This window comes from Mesoplodon densirostris, chromosome 8 (assembly GCF_025265405.1).
Source record: "Mesoplodon densirostris isolate mMesDen1 chromosome 8, mMesDen1 primary haplotype, whole genome shotgun sequence".
Classification (NCBI taxonomy): domain Eukaryota; kingdom Metazoa; phylum Chordata; class Mammalia; order Artiodactyla; family Ziphiidae; genus Mesoplodon; species Mesoplodon densirostris.
The window spans coordinates 2748389-2757926 of NC_082668.1; positions in this window are offsets into that span (position 1 = coordinate 2748389).

A 9538-nucleotide genomic window follows, 5' to 3' on the forward strand; every position below is an offset into this window, starting at 1 on the left:
GATTTGTAGAAGATTATTTACTTATTCTAGATGCAAGACCTCTGTCTCATCCCAAATATCTTCTCCCACTTAGTGATTTGTCTTTCATTCACTTTATAGTGTCTTTTGATGAACAGAACTTCTTCATTTTAATGCAGATTAATTTATCAATCTTTTCTTTGTGGCTTACAAATTTTGTGTCTTTTTAAGACTCTGAGGTCATGAAGATTTCCCTATTTTATCTGCAATTTTTTTTTTTTTTTTTTTTGCCTTTCTCGTGTCTATCAATAAACGCACCTGGGATTGACTTTTTAGTATGGTGAAATGTGGAGATCCATTTTCGTGTGTGTGTGTGTGTGTGTGTGTGTGTGACTATGGATCCCCATTGTCCCAACATTATTATTCAACAGACCATTTCTCCCGTTGTTTGGCAGTGTCTGTTTCATCATAAATCAAGGACAAACACATACACATTGATCTACTTCTGGTTCTTTGTTCTGGCCATTTGTCTCCCCTTGTACATAACCCCATTCTCTCTCTTTAGCTTTATACTAAGTCTTGAAATCTGGTAGAGCAAGATCTCTCAGCATCTCCTTTTTCTTCCAGAACTTGTTGACTAGCTTCATCCTTTTAGGTTAGCATATAATTATTAGAACTGTCTTTTCAAATTCAAAAAGAAACATGTAAGGATCTTTATCTGGATTGCATTAAATCTACAGGTCAACGTGCAGAAATTTGACATCTTTTATATAGCCTCCTTATTTGGTTCTTCTCTCATGTTTCCCGAAGTTTTCTTACGTGTCTTTTGTTATACATATTCCTGTGTACTTGATTTTTATGCCATTGTAAATTGCACCTTTTTAAGTCTTAATTTCTAATTTTCTAGTTTTCGTGCACAGCATGCAACTGGTTTTATAGTTGATTATGTATTCAACAACTTTAAAAACTTCCTTATTAATCTAAAAATGTACCTGTAAGTAATTTTGGATTTTCTATATTTACATTGTCAAATAAGTTCTGTTTTCACCTTTCTAATTCTTATATCATTTGTTTATTTTGTTTGGTTGCTAATTGCCTTAGTGGACCCAACTCAAAAGTAAAGCTTTAAATTTTTCACCATTAGTTATAATGCTTGCTGTGGATCTTTTATAAATAACCTGTGTCAGAACAAAGACATTCCCCTCCACTCCTAGTTGCCAGGGGTTTTTTATTAAACACTTTCTCTTCATCTGTTAACATGATCATATCATTTTTATCCCTTAATAAGCTGTTAATATAGTGAACTATATAACTTATAAATATGGCTAGGTAAGGCTAAAACACACACATACACATACATACCTATGCCGAAGTGGGCACTAGCTCAAAACATGAGAAGTTTATCACCTGTTTAGCCAGGATGGTAGCTGGATTGGCAGGAAGCTCTTCATACGCCACCACCTTGTAACTCCTCCATCTCCAAGGGGCCGGTCATCATCTGCACCCGGAAAGCAGAAGGGGAAAGAGACGGGGAGGAGGCCCACGTGCTCTCTTCCTGAAAGCCTTAGCCTGGAGGCAGCATTCCACTGATGAGGTCACCTGGTCACAGCTGGGTGCTTCGCGGTGACAGCCCCATACTATGAAAGAAAAGCAGATTTCGGTGGAGAGCCAGCGGACACCAATACAAACCCAAGGTGGTCTTAATGCATCATAGTTTATATATTGCTAAATCCAGTTTTCTGAGTTTTTTTTAGCATTTTGCATCCATGCACATGACACGGCCCAGTATTCGTTTCCTCCTGCTGTCTTTGCTGGGTTTTGCCATCGAGGGTGTGCCAGTGTCATAACATGACTTTCGTGGTACGGGTGGTAAACGCGTGGCCTCTCAGCCCTGACCCCACTTCCCACTGTCCTGCTTCTGGTCCAGACCACGTCTTCCTTGCAGCTGGCGCAATGCCAGGTTCTGTCGCTAGAGGGAGCCGGAGGGGCACTGGAGGAGCAAGTTTCTCCTCCTGGCTCTGGGCGCTTTCCTTCCTCCTCGCTCCCGGGTGCTTGGCTGGAGCGCTGTGCACCCAGGAGCTCGCCCCCCAGTGAGCTTCAGGGCATCTGAGGTGGCTTCCTGGTGGGGAGCTCAGTGGCACCCCTCTAAGCAGTTTCCAGAGGGTTCAAGGGCACTCCCTGGAGGGCTTCTCAGCTGCTCACCAGCAAGCCCAGCCACGACCCAGCAGGCTTCTAGGCAAAGTTGACAGCACCTCACTTCCCCAGGGTAGCTTCCAGGTGAATCACGTAGGCACCCCAGTGCGGGGGGTGGGGGGCGCTGGGGATAGGGGGTCCCGCCTTCCGCTAGCTCAGAGTTCAAGTCCATCAGGCTTGCCCAACGCTGGCCCAGATCAACCCTGCGAACTTTTCTGCCGTCTGTCTGTTGAGTTAAAACAACACCATCTCCAACAAGGTGTCAATCCAGCCTTAGGGAGGGCTCCCTGCCTTCCACACTTGTTCCTTCCCTGGGTACTCTCCCTTGTATTCCTTCGAATGCTCTTTTTTCTCCCTGGAAATAGTTAATAATCCTTATCTCAAACCTTCCTTGCTCGTATTATTGTGTGGTTACTGTATGCTGGACTGGACCCTGACTGATACAGAACTGGTACCGGGAGTGATCACAGGAGATGGACTTGCAAAGTGGGATCTGGGAATTGATCTGTTGTGATTTCAAGCTTAAGCAGTGTTGAGCTCTTCGCCAGTGGGAAACGGGAAGCTAGTAATCCGTGGCATGGCCGCATGCACCAGCATCAGAATTAATCAAGCCATCGCCTTTGGTTGCTTGTGATGAAGTGCTGACTGAAGCAAGTGACTTGGAGCGCCTGTGGCTACTGAACCTTTTTTTTCTTTTTTAAAATGGTAGTAAAGATGACTACAGGCAGTACGGTACGGGATAGAGCTTCAAATGCACTGGAGTGCATAGAGAGAGAAAATGACAAGTCATGGTGACTTAACTCTCAGGACAAGTAATAGTGAGAACCAGAATACTTCAGTAAACAACCTCTTTCTTTTCTTGCAGTCACAGGGCTGATATTTCTAAAAATCATACAGAAAAGTTCACTGTATTGCTTGTGAACAGCTAGATTCAGTCTCACCAGTATCTCAAGGGAAAGTCAGGCACTGCCTGAGAAAGGGTGGGAGCATGAAACTGGGAGTGGGGACGTGTGGTTAGGTCCAGGGAAACTGATCATCCTAAAGCCCCAAGTTGTTCTAAGCCTCCCTCATCAGTAGAGGTCGTCTGTCCATGGCGTCTTCCTTTGCTTGAACATCCAGCGACACCGCTGCCAAGGGGAGACGCCTTGAAAAGGGACACCTGTGCTCAAGACCCAGCACAACCACCCCCTGTTGCCACCAGACACATGACTAAGGTCAAAGCACAGCATGCTCCAGTGGGACAGGAATACACAATGCTCCGGGAAGACTAGCTTGCCCACCTAGAAAATGAGCAAGCCTTTTCTAATATATACCAGAAATATGGGAAACATGTGACGTGGATTCTAAGGGTGTTAGACCACGGAGGGTGGAACATAACACTAGATCAGGCCAAGTTTATGGATGATGGTAAAGGGACTAGAGTCCAGATCTAATGCACTCACTTGAGCAGCTGGAGGTGTTTCTAAACAACATATCTGACTGTGTGACTGAGACGTATCCTCAAAAATGGCCTACCTTTAGCTAGGGTGAGATGCCAGAGCTTCCCTGGCATGGAGGAGGGAATCCAAAGGCCTAGGGAGATAGGAATGTTGGACTGGATTCATCCCGTGTGACCTGCACACCTCCCTCCCAACTACGAACTTCCAGAAAACCCAGAAGACGTTCCTTTCACTAGGGCACCGAGAAACACATTCGTAAGAGGAGCACTCACACCCTTGGAAAGCTTCGGGATTGTTCTCCTCGACGGCATGCATGACGGTGGGGACGCTGCCACTGAGGTGGGCTCCGCAATGTCAACGGAGATGATGGGACTCCAGAGGAGCAGAGGCCAAACGGCAGGAATCGACCACCAAAGGCAAGGGGGGTGCATCCACCAAAAAAGACAGCAGGTGTGTACCCGCACTCAGAACACCCTGGTCCCCAGGGATCTTCAACAGTGGTTCACTGAACACAGTGCCCCTAAGAATAGGAGTACTGACTGATCTATAAAACGGGGGGGGGGGGGAACCTTTAGGCCTAAGAGCCAAAAACCTGACTTGAGTCACAACTGTGGCTAGGAACTGCCTCTCACCCAGTTCTCAGACCCAAGTCAATTCACAGGCCAGACCCCTTGACCACAGGGGAGGCCGGGTCTGAGACGCCTCCCCCAAGCCTTCCCAAATCCCAGCTCCACTGCTCAGCTGTGATACTGGAACGCCGTTAAGCTGGTCAGGAGGGGGTGCTGGAGGGACGCTGGGAAGAGGGGGGCTTCTCCTCACAGTCCCATAGCGCTCCCCTTCTTCCTAACCCCCTAGGCGCCTGGCTGGCATACGAGGCACCGGTGGAGCGTACCTGCTGCAGTGTCAGCCGCACCCAGCAGGCAGCTTCCCAGCTGAGCTCCTCAGGTATCCTAACGGGCTCCCCAGAAACTTCAACTTCCCCACAGGCAGCCTCCCAGCTCTCCCCGGGAGTCCAGCCTGCTCCCGCCAGCGTCCCGCCGGGTTCAACGGAACCCCCTGCAAGCAGCTTCCCAGCGAATCTCTCTGGCGCAACGCCAACAGGTGGTTTCCTGCCCACCAGCCTCAGCCCAGCAGCCCAGGGCAACCAGCGAACCTCTCAGCCCTGGAGCAGGTGCAACCACTGCAGAACCTTTAGGTTATTTGCTGACGGTAAGCTTGGAGAGACATGCGTCTGGGGGCCTGGAGCATTTCTGTACACTCTCATTTTTCAGAGCCAGAGTTACCAGCACACTTATGAATGTGTGTTTAAAAGGGGCACACTGCCCCCTAACTTTGCCACAGACTCCCCTGTTCCCTACTATTAGGCCTAGTGTTTCTTCACTAATTATGGCTCCTACAGGGCCCCCGTAGGTCTTACGGTCGATGACACATGCCTACCGGGTTCTTAACTTCAGGAGATGAGGCTCCTAGAGAGGTGCTGGGAAAAAGCTTCCCCTCAGCAGTGGGACACCCCCTGGATACAAGGGACCAAACTCATACGGCTCTGAGATGCACTGGGGCTGTCACACCAACCACCCCTCCTCAGGGTGATCTCTGTGTCCAGAATAATCCTGCTTCCCAGGCCACGGGATTAAGCCCACTAAGCTTCAGTCATTCCCTGAAGGTCTTGAGCAGCAATACACACTAAGCCAAAAGGAGGCAGGTTTTCCCCATCATTTTCTCTCCCCTTCCCCACCACCCTCTTAATGCTGGCAGACCCCAATCCTGTTCTCAACTCACCCTACACAGTAAGCCGAAATCCCCAGGTTCAAGGTGGCTTCAGGAACAAGGCCTTTATTTCCACACCCAGCAGAACAATGGGAGGCAGGCAGTTCCCTTGGAAGTCTGACTTGGAAGCTGGACAAATCCAGCGAGAGTCACAGGAGGCCAACAATGTCCCTGAAAAAAGGTAAACCATCCCTGAGAGCCACAGAAAGGCCCCAGCTGAGGTCCTCCTAGCCAATGCTGGGTCACACCCACGCCCTAACTAGTCAGGAAGGAGATGAGGCCCATCAACAGGCCCAGGCTGCTCAAGGGTCCCTCCAGGGACTGGAACGAGCACAGGTGACGAGTCCCTCCCAGCTGGCAGAGTGGTAAGATGGCTTCTGCCACGGGCACTGCCAGCGAGAGAACTCTGGCAAGGGCCCCGGGCAGGTGCGAGCACCCGAAAGCTCCCCACACACCTAGCACTCATCAGGAATATCCCGTTTGACCCTGGGAAGCTCAACTTCCAGCCAAGGGCATCCTCACAGAGGCTCCCTCAGTTCGTCTCTGGCACGCGTCCTGTTCCGCTGAACGAGGAGAGGACACATTCCCTGCACACTTAAGGTATTTCCCCAGCATGAACTTCGTGACGCTTTACGAGGTGAGGCCCTTGACTGAAGGTTTTCTCACATCATCTGCACTCATAGGCCTCTCTACCGCGAAAGTTCTGCTGCTAAATGAAGAAGCCTCTTGGGTGGAAGGCCTTCCCCCCATCTTTGCACCCATGAGGTCTTCCTCGAGGGTGAACCTGCCAGGGGTGAATGGGCTTGGACCTGTAGCTTAACGCTTTCTCACACTGGGCATACTCAACAGACTTCCATGCAGCACAAGCTTGACGTTTTGGCAGGAGGTTTTCCCACGTTTGATGCACTCCTAACACTTTTCTGGGTGGTGAACCTTCCAGTGTGAATCAGAGCACACCTTTGGCAAAACGCTTTCATTCCATGCATTCAAAGGGACTTTCTCCAGTATAAACTTTCTGATGCCGACTGAGCTTAGAGATGTCGCTAAAGGTTCTCTGATATTACTGCACTCATCAGGCTTCTATTGGGGGGGGGGGGCGGGGGCGGTGCTGCGCCCTTTGGCTTGAGAGGATCTTAGTTCCCCGACCAGGGATTGAACCCGTGCCCCCTGCAGTGGAAGCGCGGAGTCCTAACCACCGGACCGCCAGGGAAGTCCCAGGCCTTTCTGCTGTGAACCTTCTGGTGCCAAACAAGCGTGTACCCTTCGTTGAATGCATCCTTCCCACGGTGGCTGCACTCATAAGGCTCTTCTCCAGCGTGGATTCTCCGCCGTTGAAAGAGGCGGGGGTCACCTGCACTAAGACCTGCCCCGGTGTGGCGGCCGTAGGCTCCCTCCCACTTGCCGTACAGTCCGGGATGAGCGGCCTCCCAGCCTGCGGCGCTCCTGCCGGCCTTCCCCGTCCTGGTGCTGGAGGAGGCCGGCGCTGGCGGGGACCCGTCCTCCCCGCACACCGAGGGCTTCTCTGACACGTGGACTCCACAGTGCCTCGCCACGAGGCCCTACCCTGCCCACCTCTGCTGGGTTTCTCTCGGCTGGGCTGCTTTGGGGCCGGGAGCGCTGAGGCCGAAGCCTCTCCCACACGCCTCCTCACTGCAGCTTCTGCCCGCGGCGGCTCCCAGGTGCTCAGCCAGAAGCAACTCATCTTTCCAGCCTCGGCCACACATCTCAGGGAACGCGCCCAAGCAGACGAACCTGCGAGGGGCGTCCTGACCTGAGACGCGCTTACAAAAGCGCCCCGCTCGGCCGGTGCCTCCCGCTCACTCCACACCGACCACCCCGGGGCCGCAGGTGCTAAGTTCCCCCACGTCCAACCTCCACGCAGCAGGCGCCGGGCCACTCCTCCTGGGAGAAGCACAGGCCACATCCTCGGAGACCACGCGGCCCTGCCGCCAGGGGAGCCCCAGCCGAGAATTCTCCAGTACCGCCCCAGCCCGCTCTCGTGTCCTTCGGCTGATGGCCGACCCCCGAGCCGACGGGATCCCAGGAGGATGGTTCCAGAAGTCCCGCCCCCACCTCGTCCACACGCACAGGAACGCCCCCCTCCCGGGCCCTCATTGGCCCTCCACGTCGTGACGTACTTCACAACGGGCGCTGAGAAATGGCGTTCCCACGTGGGGCGGGGCTTCACCTCCTCTTAAAGGAGACGCGCCAAGATTTCCGCGTCAAGTACTCAAATGCCACTTCCTTTCGGGCAGTAGCTGCCCCCGCGGCTGTCCGAGTACTTCCATAAATTAGATAAATTCTATTTTCTAGGAGTGTGTCCATTTCCTCTAAATTTTCACATTTACTATCGTAAAGTTGTTTATAATATACCCTTATCTTTTTATATGACCTATAAAATTGCCCTTTTAAATTCTTAAGTGATTTGTATGTCCTTTTTGTCTTGATTAGTCTCTCTGGAGGTGTGTCCATTTTTTCCTTAGAAAGCAGCAGCTTTGGGCTTTGTTGCTGCCCTCTGTTGGTTGTAATGAATTCTGCTCTTTATTATTTAGCTTTCACCGACACACACTTCCCCACCCTCCATCCCCCCAATAGCGTTTATGGTAGTAGGTGCATGTTATTTGGACTGTGTAAATACTAATTACAGCTGAGGCATCTAGTATTACCGTGGTAACTTTTTCTTTCTTGCCCAACCTTTTGTTCTCCTTGGAGTTATGTCCCTTGGTTTCCTAGGTACTTGTCAATAAATCAATCCCAACTCCTATCTAAACATGTTCAGAGACAACAGGTATTCTAATAATTAAGGCATCTTCTCCGGGGCCTCAGCCCCTCACATCTAGTCTTGATGGGGTGCCTTCTCTGTGCCTGATGCACAGCCGTCATCCTCAAGGCTTTCACTGTGTTCCTGGGAGTCACCTTGCCTCTTTGTGTTGGATCCCACATTTCCTGAATACCAGGTTTTCTCCTTTCTTGGTTTACCCCTTTGTTCTGGAAGAGTACATCCTCTAATAGTTTCTTAAGAAAGGGTGTGTGGAACATACATTTTTAAAGAAACTACAAGTCTTTTTAGCATGACTTTTATATGCATTTCCTTCAGAATTCTGAAAGGTCCCAATTCCTCTGTTATCCAATGTGACATCTGAGGATTCCAAAGCTATTTTGATTCCTGATACTTTGTATGTGTCCTGTTTATCCGTTCCAGAAGTTATAGAATCTTTTCCCCCCAGCATTCTGAAATTCCACAGCGATGTGTCCTGGCTGGTCACTAGCCGTGGTTAGTACTTGGCCAGTCCTTGTGATTTGGAAACATAGCCTTCATTCTCAGAATTTTCTTGAATTGTTTACTGGAATCCACTGTTAGAAGTGTGTGATTTTCTTTGGCCACATTCAGTATTGGTATCTTTAGGTGTTTCCTTTTAGGCTGGTGAGATCTCTCAGGAAGTCTCTTTCTCCTTTATTTCCTGCCTGGAGGATACAGCCTGTTTCCTGAGCTGAGGATTTTACATACTGAAGGCCGATGTCTCGCCTCCCTCAGTCTCCCGCCGGACTGGGGCAGGAACAACTGCCCAACTGTGTGGAGTGGAGAGTTGTAACTGCTTCTGAAAAGGGCCTTCAGCCAGCCCTCCTGCTGTCACTCTTTCACATCCACTTCTAGAGGCACCTGGAACTGCCAATCCCAGAGCCTCTGGGAGCTTTGCAATAAAATCAGATTCTCAGATGCTCTCATTTCTTTTTTACAACGTTGTCTCCTCGGGTATTTCTAAGTCAGTTACCATTCATCTATTTTCTCGAGAGGTTCCAAAATTTTGTTGTTATTTATAGTCATCCTAGTGGATTTATGCCTTTTTAAAAAATTAAAATTCCCTGTAACTTTAATGGGATTTCAGGAAGGAGCTATGGTAAATGGCCACATCGAGCTACAAGAAGTCTGGGAAATGAAGACCTATTCAGAGAATTCAAGTCTCCAGCTAGAACTGTGGGTCTGTTATCATAGATGGAGACAATGAAGGAAAACCAGCAATCTCTGCCACACAGATGCAGCTGGTTTTGAGGTAGACTGAAAGTGAGGCCATCTTTCAGTAGAGCAGGAGAAGTGTACATATGGGGGTAGGGGGTTGGGCATCGGTGTGAGGAACAAAGAAAACATCTGAAACAGCAAACAGAGAGACGTGCCAGGGAGT